At 53.4% G+C, this 17,859-nt stretch overlaps 1 long non-coding RNA gene across 1 annotated transcript; it reads left to right on the top strand.

The window, feature by feature from the left end:
- Positions 1-10,623: 10,623 nt before the first annotated feature.
- On the top strand, positions 10,624-12,087 carry LOC149120949 (uncharacterized). Its single transcript, XR_016224574.1, has 3 exons — positions 10,624-11,054; positions 11,455-11,600; positions 11,832-12,087. It is a non-coding gene; the product is annotated as an uncharacterized LOC149120949 (long non-coding RNA).
- Positions 12,088-17,859: the final 5,772 nt, after the last annotated feature.

The following is a 17,859-nucleotide window of genomic DNA, read 5'->3' as shown; positions in this document are numbered from 1 at the left end:
GAGACCCCTGCCCTGGGAGAATTGCAGAGTTCTTCCGTGACCTGGCCGCGATGTTCCAGGGGACGCGCTGCATTTCCGGGGTGCTGGGAGGGATTATCTCAGCAGCTGTGCAGGCTGATTTCCCCTTACTGTAAGGATTCTTTTTTTTTTTTTTTTTTTTTTTTGACAGGCAGAGTGGACAGTGAGAGAGAGAGACAGAGAGAAAGGTCTTCCTTTGCCGTTGGTTCACCCTCCAATGGCCGCCGCGGCCAGCGTGCTGCGGCCGGCGCACCGCGCTGATCCGATAGCAGGAGCCAGGTACTTCTCCTGGTCTCCCATGGGGTGCAGGGCCCAAGGACTTGGGCCATCCTCCACTGCACTCCTGGGCCACAGTAGAGAGCTGGACAGGAAGAGGGGCAACCAGGACAGAATCCGGCGCCCCGAATTCCAAACATAGATATATTTCAAAAGAGCATGCTGGATAGTGTACTTGTACCAGTTTAAAAACTAAGTAATTTTTAAATGAAGAATCTAAATGGAAATTAATGTTAAGAAAAACATATTGGACCGGGACTAGAACCCGGTGTGCCAGCGCCACAAGGCGGAGGATTAGCCTAGTGAGCCGCGGCGCCAGCTCACTGTAAGGATTCTTGCACCAGTTAGTGCAGCCCGGCTGTCACCTGCCCAGGGCTGTCCCGGGTGCTGGGGGCGCACAGCTGAAAGAGGAGATCTCGGGGTTTGCTGTCGCTCGTGGAGGCCCCTGGAACAGTGAGTCTCCAAGCCCCAGGGGAATCTGGCCCACTCCCTCTGCTGAGGACATTTTTGGTTGTGGCATCTATGGAAGGGGGCGCTGCTGGGACCGGGGATGCAGAGGTCACGGGGGCTGCAGAGCCTCCCACGGTGTCCCACAGGACAATCCTGCATAGTAAAGAACGATCCGCTCCCAAATATCAACAGAGCTGATGGTGAGGAACCCTGCTCCAGTGCAAAGACAATGAAACTCTACACGGGCGAGAACACGGCAGGCAGGGATAAAGGCAATGAAAAAAATACAGTAGGACAATGAGGTTGAGACTTGGGAGGGATTCTAGACAAGTGAGGTCAGGGAGGGCCTCCCCGAGGAGGTGACATTTAGGCTGGGATCTCTGTGATGACAAAGACAAGGATCCAGCCAGGAACAGGGCGCTGCGGTCGCAGGCCAGAATCTGGTGGGTCTGAGGAGCAGAGGCTGATGTGACTAGAGTTGGGAACCACAGGGGCCCGAGGCCAGAAGCCAGGCGAAGAGTGGCAGCGGGCAGAGAGCAAGGACCAGGCTTGTAGGCCATGTTGACGGACGGTTGAGATTGCATGTGGTAGAGAGGGAGACAGACGAGGGAACAATGTTTTGTCCAACTATGTATTTATTTGAATACGCATTAGAAATATTGCTTAGCAGGAAGACCAGGCGTGCAAATACAGAAATAAAAAGGCGGCAAGTCATTGGCAAGTGACCACAAGGGTGGCCGTGGTTTAAGGCAGCACTCGGAGGAGTCAGGTCGGGATGCGGAAGAGCAGACCAGAAGGTGCCAAGGGCTCGTCCCAGGCACGCCGGAGCCGAGCCCCTGCCGGGCTCGCACACGGAGACTTCTCCAGGCTTCCCGTGGCTGAGGGGTTAGGAGCACAGACCCTGGGGTCCATGTGTTCGCCCCAGAACTTTGGGGGTCGTTTCCACCACAGAAAGATTGGCCGGGGACCCAGCCAAGGCCCACCCAATGCTGCAGCTAGTCACAATCTCACTTGGACCTCATGGCCACCCTCCCAGATGCCTGCAACTCTCCCATGTGCAAGACATTCATTCATTTCTTTTAAAAAAAATATTTATGTATTTATTTGAAAGTCATATACGGCCCTGCTCTGGGGCCTGAATGAGCTCGGTTACCGCTGAGGAACCACTTGGGGGAAGTGGGGTCAGCTTGAACCCTGGGGAGGGTCCCGAAGTGAGGCACCCAGGGGGTTGCCATCCCACTACCCCCTCCCCCCAGCACACAGTTCTCTGGAAGAGAGAACACAAAGTGGCCCCGCCATGGCCACCACAGTCTTGGCCACACAGGTCAATTTCTCCATGCATGTTGGGGAGCAGCTCCCCGGTAGTTCCCATGAGCCTCTTTTCCTGAGACGACTCCTAGAAGGAGGAAGTCGGAGGGAAGAACTCCAGCCCCCACAGCGTGCTTGTCTCAGGACCACAGAGACAGAGGAGGGCACCCATCTCCTCTGTCCTCCTCACTCCCTTCTAAGTCCCCCTTGCCATCAGGTCTGGACACACTTGGTGGTGTGACCCAACCCTTCTCTGCCAAGGAGTCTGGGACCTTGGCAATCACATGTTTCTCTGGTTGGGGGTTCTTCAGTGCATGTGCCTTCGCAGACATGATGGGGCAAGGCAGTACTAAGAGGCACTTGAGTGGATCACCTGGGTCCCCATTGTGGGCCAGTAGCCCCAGCTTTAGGGCCAATTACCCCCTGCCATGCTGGTGGCTCTTCTTACTTGCTGACCCTTGAACACAAAGCTCTCCATAGCACCACCCTTGGTAGCAGTTATAGCTTGTAAAAATATGGAACCCTTGCTGGGTCCCCCTGGCAAGAATGCACCCTCTTTGGAAAACAGAACCTTTATCCCAAGCTGAGTCCAGAGGCAGTGGGGCGGGGAGCATCCCCTGCTGCTGTGCTGGGTCACTGGGATGTGGCCAAAGGGTACGTCCATGCCTTGGCTCCTGAGCTCATGTACTTTCCTAGCAGATACCCGGGGCAGGTTACGCAGAGATCTCTGATACAATGCCTACTCACATACTGTATGCCAGCATTTAGAAGTCATGCATTTAAAAGGCCATTCTGGTCTCCTACAAAGGCAAGTGTTTCATGACATGGGATTCAGCCAGCAGACCCCATAGCTACTGGCCTCCTTCACTACAAAAAGTTCCCCTCGACAATTGCTGCCTTGTAGGGGACTCCATGCCTGTGAATCAGGCTTCTCATAAAATTCCTTGATCATTGTTTCAGATGAAACTCCATAAGCATACCTAGACATTTAATAGCATCTGTCCCTGTATGGTTGGGACCACTGGTCCTTTCAGAATGGAAGGGGTTCAATGGAGTCCGTTGGCCATCAAGTGGCCATTGGCCTCCTGGTGGGAGAGTGCCACACCAGGGCACTCGGTGTTGGTTTGTGGTACTGGAATTCAGTGAAAAGAGTGGCTAAATTGCCTTTCCTAACTGGAAGTCCACAATGAGGATTTGTACTAACCTTCATCTCCACATTCATGGCCATTCTGTCCATCTGTCACACTGGTTCTGATGTGGCCCATAGTGAAGGGTGATTAAAGCCAACTGACCAAGTCATTAGTCCACTTGGTTCTCCAATGTGCCTTCTGTGGTAGAGTTTCTGGTGGAAGTTAGCCATGACACAGACATCTTCAGAGTTCATGCCAGTTCATCCTGCTGCCCATCCCAGACACATTATCCCCATAGTCCTTTTCCCTCTGGGGTCCCTGTTTAGGAATCTTTACATTCTCAACCCAGACCACTTCTCCTTCCTTTGAAAGATAACTTTTCTGTGTATAGAATTCTAAATTGACAGGGTATTCCTAATTTTGGCTCCACCGTCCTCCCACTTGCATTGTTTCCAACAAGAATCTTCTGTTGTTCATACCTTTATAGAACACCCTTTCCCTATTTCTGCCTGCTTTTAAGAGATTCTCTTTTTAATAAACGTCAAGGCATTTGATCATGATGTGCTTTGATGTGGATTTCTTTGTGTTTCTTATGCTCGGTTTTGTTGAGTTTCTTGGATCTACAGGTGTACAATACAGTTTTGATCAAATTTGGGAAAAATGTTGGCTATTGTTTCTTCAAAAAACTTTTCATTCATTTCTCTGTTTTCTATTCTTTACAAATACTAGGTTACATGAAGTGTTCTCACGGCTCACTGATGCCATCCATTTCTGCTGTTGTAGTCCTTTCTGTGTATTTCAGCTTAGTTCCTATTGCTGTGTCTTCAAATTTACTAATCTTTTCTTCTGCAGTGTCTACCTTCATTAATCCCCATTCAATGTATTTTTTATTTCACACATTGTAATGTGAGATCTATAAGTCCAATTTAGAACATAGTTTAATATTTTCCATATCATTAGTTAAATGTTTAAATATATGTAATGTATTTACAGTAATAATGCTAAATTCTAACTTTTGTGTTGGTTGTGGTCTGTATATTTGATTGATTTATCTCCTCATTATGGAAAGTGTTTTCATACTTTATTTCCATGCCTAGTAATTTTATTGAGTGCCAAACATTGTTAACTGTACTTTATTATATGTTCTAATTTTTGTATTTCTAAAAAATATTCTGAGACTTGTTTTGAACACAGTGAAGTTAACTGGGAAAAAATGATCCTTTGGGGTCTTATTCTTATGATTTTGTAGGCAGGACTGGAGAAATGCTCAGTATAGGACTAATTATTCCACACCATTGGCTCACAAACATTTACTCAATATTCCTGAATCTTAAGTTTTCCATTTTGGGTAGTGTACACAAGCACTATTCCCAGCCCTGTGTGAGTACGGAGTTCTATTCCCAACATTCTTTTTATGTATTTGTTTATTTGTGTAGTCCAGAGGTTTTTGTTTTGTTTTGTTTTTGTTTTTACACCTACTCTGCCCTGAATTCACAGGGAATGGACGGCGGCAGCCCAGGCTCCTCTTCTCCCCTCGGATCTGACAAAGTGGGCTTCTCTGGGTGGGGCAGCTGGTGCTTCAGTAGAACCCCTTCTCTTTGGCTTCCTTCTTTCTATCAGGCTTTGCCTTCACACATTCCAGGAGGCTATGTTGGCCTTTACCATGCCAATATGCTCAACGCGCACATTACTTTTCTTGGCAAGAAATTTGCCATTAACGTGTTTGTTTACAGCAATGCAACAGCATGGTGGTTGCACTGTGGACTCCTCCAGTTTTGCCATGGGCACATTGATGGGGCATTCCTCTGTGAACTGCACCCATCCCCCTGACATCCACAGTGTCACTTTTCTTATAGATGCGTATGTATGTGGCCAAAGAACAAATCCAGGTTTTTTTTTTTAAGATATATTTATTTATTTGAAAGGCAGAATTACAGACAGACAGAGGCAGAGAAGAGAAAGAGAGAGGTTTTCTATCTACTGATTCACTCCCCAAATGGCCGCGATGGCCAATCCAAAGCCAGGAGCCAGGAGCCAGGAGCTTCTTCCGGGTCTCCCACATGGGTGCAGGGGCCCAAGGACCACCTTCCACTGCTTTCCCAGGCCAAAGCAAGAGGGCTAGATTGGAAGTGGAGCAGCCAGGACTCGAACCAGTGCCCATAAGGGATGCCGGCACTGTAGGCAGAGACTTTACCTGCTATGCCACAGCATCCTTCAGCTACAGAGTAGGGCCAATGCGGGTTTCCTAGGATGCCTGGTGTACCTCCCACTGATGCGTTCATGCTGTCAGTGAGTGCTGTGTCCTGCAGTCCCCCAGTGGAACACAAGCCTCTGGTGAGTCCTTTGGGTCTCGCAAAAACACTGCACGTCTCTTTCCTTCATCTTTCCTACCTCTGCCTTCTGACAGAGCAACTCAGGAATCCCCACTTCATCTCTGCATGGGCCGCTGCTTCCACAGGATTCTAACTGTCTCCTGAGCAGAGAGTTTGCCCTATCTCCTGGGGCCTTTGCCAGTTAGAACCTGTGTTCCAATAAGGAAATTCCTGCTCAGTCATATCTTCTGCCTGCCTTGATCAACCACTCCAGAAATCCTATGCCAAGGGCACTCTCCCGCATCCTGCCAGTAGATGCACCTGCTTCAGAGTGTCATCTCTTTCCTTTCTCACATGCCCAGCATGTACCCAGCAGGTTTATGTGAGAAGTATGTTAATATATTTATATATATGTAATTGAAGCATATCATATATATATACATATATGTATATATAAAGGCACACAAATCCTGAGTTTATAGAAGGATTCATTTTCATGAAGTGGACACACCCAGCCAGCCACCCAGCACTCCAATCAAGAAACAGAACAGGCCGGCACCATGGCTCACTAGGCTAATCCTCTGCCTGCGGTGCCGGCACCCCAGTTCCTAGTCCCGGTCGGGGCGCCGGTTCTGTCCCGGTTGCTCCTCTTCCAGTCCAGCTCTCTGCTGTGGCCCGGGAGTACAGTGGAAGACGGCCCAAGTGCTTGGGCCCTGCACCCGCACAGGAGACCAGGAGGAAGCACCTGGCTCCTGGCTTTGGATCAGCGCAGCGTACTGGCCATAGCGGCCATTTGCGGGGGGGGGGGGGGTGAACCAACGGAAGGAACACCTTTCTCTCTGTCTCTCTCTCTCACTATCTAACTCTGCTTGTAAAATAAAAAAAAGAAAGAAAGAAACAGAACAGGCATAGGCATTTGGCCTAGTAGTTAAGACGCCTTCATCCTGCCTCAGAGCACTTGGCTTCAGTAACCAGGCTCTGGCTTCTGACTCCCACTTCTGCTAATGGAGGCCCTGGGAGGCAGTGGCGATGGCCACCCATGTGGAAACCAGGATCAAACTCCCAGTTCCCGGGACTTGGCCGGGCTGTTGTATGCATTTGAGGAGCGAACCAAGAGATAGAAGCTTCTGTCCCCGCCACCCCCGTCTCTCTCTCTCTCTCTCTCTCTCTCAACAAAAAGAGAGCATCCCCACCTCTCCAGCAGTCTCCTTGTAGCACTTCCAGTCAATACTCCCTTCCTCTAGATCAGCAGGATCCTGGCTTCTTGTTTTTTAGATAATGTTTTGTTTTACTCATTCTGGGTTATAAAATGTAAAATCAATATGGGAACAAACAGGGAATGGGAAGGGAATTCTCTCTTCAATCCCTTTCACCAAGTTCCTCCTTCCAGAGAGAACCAGCTGTGTCTTCCCAGGGATATTTTATGCAAATACAAGTCCACGTGCACATATAGAATTTCTGCAATGTTCCAGAATGCGTTTCAGTCTGTAGGTAGAACCCCACTTCTTCATTGTAGATTAAATTTGTCTGGTGTTGAACATTACATGGGGAGACATCAAAAAGATCATGAAAACGGAATTAAAAGATATGTTTATTTTGGTGCAAAAAAATTTGAAATCCATGCATATGAAGGGTCTTCAAAAAGTTCATGGAAATTGTGTATTATGGAAACATTGTGTGTGGACTTCCCTTTTTTGCATAAAAATAAACTCAGCTTTTAATTTCATCTTCCCACACACCTTTCAAAGGCCCCGCCTGGAAACGGAATCGCATGTCTGTCTTCCTGCTCAGCCTTGCTTTGTGAGTCTCAGAGGTTCATGCCTTCTCGCTGCTCGGGGGGAGCCCATTGTGTGGTCGTATCGCTGGGTCCTTCTCTCTTATTGTTCGTGAGCATGGGTTTCCTTCATTTGGTGCTATTATGAATAGTGCTTTTTAAAAGATTAATTAATTAGGTAATGAATTTGAAAGGCAGAGTGACAAAAAGAAAGAGAGACAGAAAGGGAGAACTGAGGGCAGAGAGAGAGCAAGAGAGAGGGAGAGAGAGAAGCTTCTATCTGGTTCACTCCCCAAATGACCACAACATCCAGGCCTGGACCAGGTGAAAACCAGGACCCTGAAACTCCATCCACGTCTCCCACATGGATGGCAGAGGTCCAAGCACTTGGGCCACCTTCCGCTGCCTTCCAAGCACATTCGCAGGGAGCTGGATTGCAAGTGGAGCAGCCAGGACTCGAACCAGAAGTCGGATGTGGAATGCGGGCGACAGAAGCAGTGACTTAGCCTGCAGCACCGCAACGCTGGCCCCAGCCATGAGCAATCTTGTACAAGACTTCAGGTGAACATACGAGTGTACTTCTGTTGGGAGTGGAATGGCGGGGGCTGTGCATCAGCTACACTTTTGTAACAAACTGGCGAGGGAGACTTCTGTCCCTGACTCAAGTCCCTGACTGAGCTGTCACACAACAGGCAATAAGTGCCTGCACGTTCTGCAGGAGAGCTCAAGTTACACCATGTCAGGCTCTTTAAGCGGGAGTCAAGCAGGTCCTCGGGGCATCATGCACCCACCTTGTCCCACCTCTGGGCAGGGAAGCTGGGCTACTCACCCACTGCGTCCTCCCTGGTTTGGGTTAAGGGCCCCTCCCAGCTATGTCAACTCCCCTGGCACTTGGAGCCAAACTCCCAGCACCAGAGAAAGCCTGCAGAAGGGCCCAGGGGCTAGCAGCAGAAAGCCACGTAGAAGGCACAGCACCAACAGGTGTATGCCTGCTACAGCATGGATACACACAAAGTCTCAGGAAACCCTGGGGGCAGGAGGCCGGCTGGGGCAGCCCTTGATGGCAAGGTGCAGAGAGACGGCAGCAAGGCAGCCTGCACCACCGCAGTCCAGTGCAGCAAGGCTGCATGGGTTTCCTGCAGGCCGCAGAGGGTAGCTGTCCTAGTGGTACCAGGTTGACCAGTGTAGGGTACCCTGCAAGGAACAGGAGCCATAGGAAGGCCGCTGAGGTCAATCAGGAAGCAGCCAGCAGTTTATTTTTTTTTTAAGATTTATTTATTGGAAAGGCAGAGTTACAGAGAGGTAGAAGCAGAGGCAGAGAGAGAGAGAGAGAGAGAGAGAGATTCTACCTGTTGATTCACTCCCCAGATGGCCGCAACGGCCAGAGCTGCGCTGATCCAAAGCCAGGAACCAAGAGTTTCTTCTGGGTCTCCCATGTGGGTACAGGTGCCCAAGCACTTGGGCCATCTTCTACTGCCTTCCCAGGCCATAGCAGAGAGCTGGATCGGAAGAGGAGCTGCCAGGACATGAACCAGTGCCCATATGGGATGTTAGCACCACAAGCGGAGGCTTAGCCCACTACGCCACAGCACTGCCCCCCCAGCCAGAATTCTGCCCTGCAAAGAGCCCTCCTGGGAAAACCACAATGCCCCCACGAAAGCCAGCACTGAGGACACGGGTGACTGCTTTGTCATGGCCAAGTGTGACCTCACCCTCCCACCCCAGGGCCCCACATCCAGGCCATGGAACACCCAGAGCGCAGACAAGAGGGAAAAGAGGGGGCAGGAGTGCCCGCAGGCCCTGCTCCCCACGCCTCCTACCGCAGTGTCGCCAGTTCCAGCAGGCTGAGACGGGGAGGAAACAAGCTTGGAGCAGGCTACAGGGCCTGATGTTAGAAACTGGGCTGGGCCGGCGCCGCGGCTCACTAGGCTAATCCTCCACCTAGCGGCGCCGGCACACCGGATTCTGTCCCGGTTGCCCCTCTTCCAGGCCAGCTCTCTGCTGTGGCCCGGGAGTGCAGTGGAGGATGGTCCAAGTCCTTGGGCCCTGCACCCCATGGGAGACCAGGAGAAGCACCTGGCTCCTGCCTTCGGATCAGAGCGGTGTGCCGGCCGCAGCGCGCCAGCCGTGGCGGCCATTGGAGGGTGAACCAACGGCAAAAGGAAGACCTTTCTCTCTGTCTCTCTCTCTCACTATCCACTCTGCCTGTCAAAAAAAGAAAAGAAAAGAAAGAAAGAAACTGGGCTAAGGGGCCATTGCTGTGGCACAGTAGCTCAATCCCCCGCCTGAAGCGCCAGCATCAGACATTTGAATACCTGAGACCAGGTCAGTTACAGCAGTCACGGAAAAGCAAGACCCGCATCTGGGATCTTTACAAGGGAAGGCTGTTGGGCAAAGGGCTGCACCTGCGCTCTGCTCCTCAGGGCCCGGCCTAAGCTCCGCCCACACGAAGCAAAGCCTGTTCTCACCAGGTTGCGTGGGGGTTCCAGGCAGGCGCCAGGGCTCCCAGTCACCACGGCAACTTGTCCCCGTGTTCCCCGTGGGGTCTGCCTGGCCTTCCGAGGTGGGCACATCCCTTGGACCTGACCGGTCTGAGGAACCTCCACCCCCCACCGGGGCTCTCAGGAGTGAGAGGCACGCAGGGTGCTGGGGTTTCTCCTGTTCCCTGCTCACCTATCAGACGTCCATTCTGTGGGCCGATTGCATGGACTTGACCTCCTTGTTGTGTGTATTCTTGGTGCTCAGGTATTTGTGGCCTCAGTGAGTAGGCAGAGACTCCCCTCCCGAGATTAGCCAAGGCCCAGAGACCATAAGGAACTCACCTGTGCACACAGCTCTCACGTGCAAAGCTGCCAGCCCTGAGTCCAGACCTCCAACCAGCTCCTGCATTCCACTCTCGTGCATCAGGCTGGCATCGCCCATGCCCTAAATCAATCCAAGGCCAGGGGCCAGGCCCTCAGCAAAACCCTGTGCCCCAAAGCCCACCAGAACTTTTCAAGTTAGCCAGTCCTTTTTTTTTTTTAATTTATTTATTTGAGAGGCAGAGGCAGAAGCAGAGAGAGAGAGAGAGAGAGAGAGAGAGAGTTTGCCAGGAGCCTGGGGCTTCTTCTGGGTCTCCCATGCAGGTGCAGGGGCCCAAGGACTTGGGCCACCTTCCACTATTTTCCCAGGCCATAGCAGAGAGCTGGATCGGAAGTGAAGCAGCCGGGACTCAAACCCATGCTTGGGCACTACAGGTGGCGGCTTTACCTGCTATGCCACAGCGCCGGCCCCTCAAGTTAGCCCATTTTAAACTGCTTACCCACAGCACCTCCTAATGCTTGGCCTGTTCCCCAAGAACCCAGTAATTCCGTGGCCTCAGTGTTCCTCCTCCCCTCCCTCTGCCTCCTGACTCCAGCCAGGGCTTCCCTCTGGCCCTGCATGGGGCGGCGTGCCCGCTCCTCCAAGGACCCACAAGTCATCCCAGCCTTTCCATGGCGCTGGCCTCTGCACACTGTCTCTCCATCACTGCCATCAGTTAAAGCCTGGGGCGTGCACCTGGAGACACAGGACCCTGTAAACCGTGGCCGCCAGGGGCGCCTTGCCACCCAGCACGGACAGCGGCGGAGCGGGCGCAGCAGAGCTCAGAGACGGGTGCGCGGAAGCAGAACTCCAGAGTCGTTGCAGCACTCGGATCCTGTGGATTTACCTGGGATTTTTGGATATGTGAGCCAAGCAACAAGTCCTTTTTGTTTTAACTTTGCTTCAACCAAGTTGAAATGGGCTCAACTCAAAGACCGTGCTCAGGTACTCTCCTTTCAACTCCTTGAAAAAAAATCTCAGCTCCTCCAGGAAGCCCCTCTGAGCTCACCCCAGCTTCCCAATTTCTCCCTCTTCACAACGCCGACTACACTTGGATCTTACATCTCACACCACTCCATCACACGCCACCTGTAACATTCTCTAACCGTCCCATGGTTCCCTCTGCTCCCAATTCCTGGACAGCAGCAGTGCCAGTGTGTCCGGGAGGTGCTCTCTGGTTTATATTTGGGGACTCTCCCAGGGGCGGTCACCTGGAATCAGATCATCAACAGGTTATAGACAGGTGACCTTCCTTCCTTCCCCTGCCCCCGCAACCCGGTGACCACACATGGCCTCACTGGACAGCCTGCAAACTCAGTACCCTTTCTCTCCTTTCTTGTTCTAGAAATCAAAGCCATCCGCATTTCCATGTTGACCTCTCCAGAAACGTCAAGAACCACACTGCTCCCCACGGCCCCCCAGGCTGGCTCAGCAGCCTATGAGAGCTCTGCGGGCGGCAGAGAAAGGGCTGGGGTTAACACACACGACTGGGTGAGGGCGCAGAGAGGGAGAGGCTAAAGCCACATCTCTCCGCTAAAAATTCAAAGCCGGTTGTCACTATAGAAGCTTGGAAGGAACAATAGCAAGCAGTGTCACTTTTCATTGTGTGCAGAGAACTTTCTCATCTATAACAGACTGGGCTATTCAGAGCCTGATGAGGGGCAGGCAGCGTGGTGAGGCAGGGTAAGCCACTGTTTGTGACACCTGTATCCCCCCCGGCAGAGCACCAGTTCAAGTCCCAGCTGGCGGCTCCACATCCGATCCAGCATCCCGGCTGATGCACCTGGGAAGCAGCAGGTGATGGCCCACGCCCTTGAACTCCTGCCACCTGTGTGGGAGACCCAGATGAAGCTCCCGGCTCCTGGCTTCAGCCCGACCCAGCCTCAGCTATTGCAGGCATTTGGAGAGTGAACCAGCAGGTGGAAGATCTTTCTCCCTTTGTCATTTTGTCTTTCAAATAAGTAAATAATAAATACGTCAATCTTTAAAAAAAAATAATCTGATGAGGTGAACATTCTTGCTGTTCTTTTTATAAGAGTAAAAACAGAGAGAGAGAGAGAGAAAGAGCCAGAAGGACTCAAATTTGATCAAGGCAAAGCCAGAGATCCAACTGGCACGGTGTGGGCAGTATTTGCACAAAAGGAAACTCGCTGCTGCCAATTCTGGAAGAGGGTGGCATGGGCCAGGGTCTCGCCCCTGCACCTTCTACAGGGACGACACAGCCCAGAGGCATCCCGGCTCACCACGCAGGGGCCCCGGGTCCCAAGGTCAAGCAAGGCGCCTGTCGGTCAGAAAGATCGGCTGCTTCCCACGTGCGCCTCGCGTCTCCACCCACCCCTGCCGCCCCCACTCTCAGCCGCGCACACCCATTGGAGTGGACTCTTTCGAGGATGCTAAAAATTGCTTTATTTTTCGCCACTAATTTGCCAACAAGCTGCGCCGTCAGTCCAGTTGGCCCGAGATGAAATTCTATAATTATACAGGAGCCCAGGTCAGCGACCTCCTGATTGCAATATCTTGTCTCTTTTGTCCCTTCCTTCCCCCTCCTCGCCCAGGGGACAAAATTGCTTCGGCTTCCCTGGCGGCCTCCGAATGAGGTGGTATTGGAAACTAGTGAGGCGTGGCCCTGCGGAGGTGTTCATAGCTTTGCAATAATTTACCCATTTTCATTTTGTTTGATTTCATTAACACCTGGGTCTCGGGGGACAGCCCAGTTGGGAAGGAGGGAAAAACCGAGTGAAATGGAGTGACTATCGCTGCGTGCCGTGCCATAGAGAGGGAGCGTGACAGGCAATGGGGGACCTGGTCCCAGCCGGGTGATGAAGGAGGCCCTTCCCTGTGCCCTCCTCATCCTCACGGGGCCCCTCTCTGTCTCGCTCCGTCGGCATCAAGCAGAAGCCTCGTGGCGGTGCTTCCTTCTCAACAAGCCAGCCTTACCCGGGCCAGGCCCACTGTGGGGGCTGAGCATGGGTGCTGTGGCTCAGACACGGACACCTGCAGCGAGGTTCTGCTCGCTCTCCACCTCCTGCTTGCACGGGGAGCTGGGACACGCACAGGGTGCAGCGCTGTGAGAGTCCATCCCTTGGGAATCAAGTGAGCACCTAGCCTGCGTAACTCCCTTGGTTGCTATCCCAGGATTCCCTGGGGTGATGGCTATGCAGCAGGTCACAGTCAACAACCTCTTCCCCTTGCCCTGCCATCTCAGCCCACAAACCCGGCCCCCCCAGGATCTCAGCAAAGGGACCCGGAGCTGGAGTGGGAGCTGAATGCTTGCTTGCTGGCAGTGCCCACAGGGTGGGGAGCTCAGGCCCCAGGCCAGGTTCTTCCAGAGAGCCTGATGCAGTGCCAGCCACACCAGCCACCTGCACTGCACACCCTTTCACAAAGGCGTGGGAATTCTGGGTGACTTGGCGATGGCCACGTGATGGGGGAAGAGTCCACTGACCACTGGCAGCTACAAGGGGACAGCCCCTATGGCCAGGCCCGCTGTGCACACCGAGTCACTTGTCCTCACTTCCCTGCCAGGATCCAGGGAGAGCCCAGGGCCGTGAGGCAAACTCCACTGCCATTTTTGGAGGCGCACACCAAGGCAGGCGGCAGCCCTGCTGGGCAGTGGAAGCCTGGGCGTCAGCTTCCGTGACCACAGGAGGTCATCTGCCCCCAAAGGCCAGCCCTTCCCTTGCCAGCAGTAAGCCTGATTGACAGCTTGCAGAACGTGGCCCGTGGCTGCAAGCACTCTTGTCCACGTCTGCATCTCGGGCAGAGCCACGGGGAGCTGGGCCCTGATAACGCAGTCCATCCTGACCGCCCCTGCCCAGAGGCCCCCACCACACACTGCGATCAGACCACGTTTCCACGCCATTAACAGAAGTCCCTGTGAGCTTTAACGCGGCTGACATGTAGACCAGGGCACCACCCAACAGACACTGGGCCCCCGTCAGGAATTCTTGGTTACTCAGTTCTCTAATTTCTGCCTATTCCAGAATCTTCCAGGCCGCTGGTCAAACATTCAGATTCCTGGGCTTGCCACCCAGACTTTTGTGTTAGGAGGTCATGGGGAAGCCCCACGTGTCCAAAGGTCACGAGGGATTCCTAAGCAGAGAGGGTGAGAGACTGGGGAGATGCCTTTCAACTCGCTGTGTTCCCCACGCCCCCCCAGCCGGGCCAGCCACCCACCCGTGAGGGACAGTCCAAACGCCTGAGTGTTCTCCCTGCACCCTGAGCGACTCCTGGCTCCAACCATCATCCCACCTCTTGCCTGGGTGGCCGAAGCTCCTGGCCCCGGACCATCATGGCCCCACTGGAAAGCAAGTAGGTTGCCACAGCTAAACCAACCCCAGCTCCCGCGTTTGGTTCCCTTCTTAACCCCAAGCTTATTCCTACCTCAGGGCCTTGGCACTTGCTGTCCTCGTCCTAAGATTCCTTCACAAATGACTTCTTCCCCCAACCCTCCTCAGGGAGGCCTGCCCTGCCCATCCTATCAGCAGCTGACCCCTTCCAGTCCCTCTCCATCATGGGATCACACCCATAGTTTCTTCATAGCCTTGGAATCTCTTCTTCCCCGGAGAAGCCTGTGCTGTGTCTCTTGTTCCTTTCTTCTCTCAGTTTCCATACCTGTAAAATGGGAGGCTGCTGGAATGATTAAATGAGTTGTACATAGAAGAGGGCGTGGCCCATCGCAGGTCCTGTCTAAGTGGTGGTTTGGTTCTCTATCGATCTGTGTGTCTGCCGTGGCTCTTTGGACCAGGTAGGCACCAGGAGGTATTTTTGAATGAAGCTGCAAAGCAATGGATAAGGCAAGAAAAGCCCCGCCCTGTCGGCTTCGGAAGACGCAGGCCACGCCCTCCCCGGGGGCTGTAATTACCCAATAAGGAGCACCCCAGCCCCTGCGGCTTCGCACACAGCACAGTTTTCCAAAGATGAAAAGCTCATTTGTTAATAACTACAGAGTAATATCGAAAATTTTGTTTGCATCGTGAGGTCGGGTGTCTTCCCCATTCACCAGTAATGACAGACCACTTAAAAAATAAATAACACGTATAATTTAAGCAACTAAAACAAATAGCAGTGTTGGCTTTCCCTGGGAAAATATTTCCGCTCCTTCCTCGAGGCGTCCCCTCGGGTGCCCCTGCCTCGGCCTCCCCTGCTGAGTCGCTGGCTCAGCGGGCGGCCTGGAGCAGAGCGTGGGGAGCCCTGGTGGGGAGGAGCGCTCAACCCAGCCTCCAGGGGCCCCTTGCTGGGGAAGTCTGGGCTTGTCTTCCCAGAGCTGGGGAGGGGCAAGCTACTGTCTCCCTCCACATCCACACCCACTGTCTTTCCCAGGATCCTCTCCTGCAAAGGGTTAGAAACTCAAGTGCCTACTCCGGGGGCTGATAGGCAATGGTCAGGAGCAAAGCCAGTAGGCAAGGGAGGCAACAGGGACTGGTGGGGCTTGTGGGAAACTGAAGATCCTGCCTCTTGCACAGTGGACAAACCTGGGCAACGGTTATACAGGGTTGCACGCCCAGCTTTGCAAAGTCTTGTGAAACTTTAAGTAAAAAGCCATCAAGTTGGAAAGTTGGATTTTCAGCGTTGATTCTGTTAGAGCCCCCACAGGTTCTGCATGTGGTCCCCGTTGCCTCTGATGCCACTTCCTACTTCTCTACCCTTCACTCATCCTGCTCAGGCCCCAGTGGCTTCCCTACCGTCCTTGGACCTCAGGACATTTGTACAGAACATCCCCTCTGCCTAGAACACTCTTTTCCCCAGGTACATTCATAGTTCAGGAGACCAGCAGGGCTGGGGTGCAGTAGATGAGGAGGAATAAGCAGGTGAGAGGTCAGAGCGGCTTCCAGGACAAGACAGATGCGAGGGCAGGGGACAAGGCTGCAGGAGTGAGTTTGGCCATCATGAAGATCGGGGGTGGGGCCCAGTCTGCTCGGCCCTCTACAGCACACCATCAGCTCCTCCCACGAAGAATTCCAGCACAGGTGAAGGCAGGTCCAAAGCCTGGCTCCAGGGTTCCAGTTCACGTTTAGCCCAACAGAACCTGTGTCTGCCTTTGCTTTGTTCTGTGTCGCACAATTGTGTGAACACTGAGCTTTGGGGCCGCTGCTCGTGCATCGGCCATGGGGAAGTCATGCCCTGCTGTGGGAAGAGCTCTATCAGGATGTGCCGCCTTTGTGGGGACCCCATCCCTGACAGCCAGGCCCTCTGTGCAGAGTTCGAATCCCCGCAGAGCACACAGCCTGTGCTGAGAGTGTCAAGTTCATGGCAAGGCTTCCTGGGGCGGGGGGAAGGGGGTAAGCTCTGGTGTCTCCCTGTGTCTTTGCTGAGAGCTGAGCAGGAATGTTCCCATGCAGAGTTAACTTTTTCTTCATCAGAAGTTGATTTCCTTTCCATTCTTTTTTTTAAAGAATTAGTTTATTTATTTGAAAGACAGAGTTACAGAGAGAGGGAGTCAGAAAGAGAGAGGCCTTCCGTTCCGCTGGTTCACTCCCCAAATGAGCGCAAGGGCTGGAGCTGCGCTGATCCGAAGCCAGGAGCTTCCTCCTGGTCTCCCACATGGGTGCAGGGACCCAAGCACTTGGGCCATCCTCCACTGCTTTCCCAGGCCATAGCAGAGAGCTGGATCGGAAGTGGAGCAGCCAGGTCTCAAATTGGTGCCCATATGGGATGCCTGTGCTTCAGGCCAGGGCGTTAACCTGCTGCGCCACAGCGCTGGCCCCTTCCCTTTCCATTCAACTCCAGAGTATGGCTAGCACAGTGCAGACCTCATAGGGAGTTGTTGCAATTCCACACAGACTGGTGCTGGGCTCCAGGAATTTCATTTTAGCACAGAGTAAGGAGCCTTTCAATGTATTTGTTGTCTCAAAAAGAAAAACGCACAGGAGGCCGGGCCAGGGATGCCGAGGCCCGGGTGTGGGGCTGGGGCTTTGCCGGGGGCTGCACCTGTGACCAGCTCTTCCGAGAAGCCACTCTGGGGCCCACCTCGGTCCATTCTCTGCCCCCATAACAGACTAAATTACTGATAAAGAACAGAGCTTTACGGGGCTCCTGGCTCTAAGAGCAGGTGGCCGCGCCAGGTGAGGGCCTGGTGGAAACATCGGGGCAAGCAGGCCAGGGCACGGCCCGCTCTGGTCTCTCCTCTCCTCCTTACAGAGCCACCAGGATTGAGTCACGGGACCCCCACCCTAATGGCCTTATCTCAGCCTAACCGACTCCCAGCACCCCCACCTGTGGATGCCACCATTGGTTAGAGCAAGTCCCCATGCTCCCCAGATCCCTCCCCGGGGATTAAATTCAGCGTGCGCTTTGGTGGGGATGGTCTAGGGGCACGCACAAGTGCAGAGCACCACTCAGGAAGCCACGTAAGGTGCCACTGAGCTCAGCCAGGCAAGGGGGGAGCCACGGGGTGGGGGTGGGGGTGGCATGACAGGTGGGACAGAAGAGAAAGGACTCAGGAGCAGCTGCAAGGTTGGACTCTGAATGCCTGGGAGGAAAGCAGGGGGTGGACAGTGATTGCCATGGGGAAATCTATGGACATGGGTACCCGGGATGAGAAAGAGCCCACTGGCCAAGTGCTCGCTACTGTGATTATCGCCACTCCCTCCCCTAAGAGGCACCCAGCCTGTGCCCAGGCTTGTCTTCACACTGCCCCAGGGCCTTTGCCCAGGCTTTCTCCATCACCTGGAAATGCCCCCGCCCCAGCCCGTTTCTCACTTCCTTCAGGAGAGCCACCTCCCACACGTGGCGCTGAAGGTGGCAGCCG

This window comes from Oryctolagus cuniculus, chromosome 18, assembly GCF_051225735.1.
Source record: "Oryctolagus cuniculus isolate XC-2025 breed Fujian yellow rabbit chromosome 18, ASM5122573v1, whole genome shotgun sequence".
Lineage (NCBI taxonomy): Eukaryota > Metazoa > Chordata > Mammalia > Lagomorpha > Leporidae > Oryctolagus > Oryctolagus cuniculus.
Note: the sequence above shows the minus strand (reverse complement) of the source record. Positions and strands in the feature narration are given on the sequence as shown.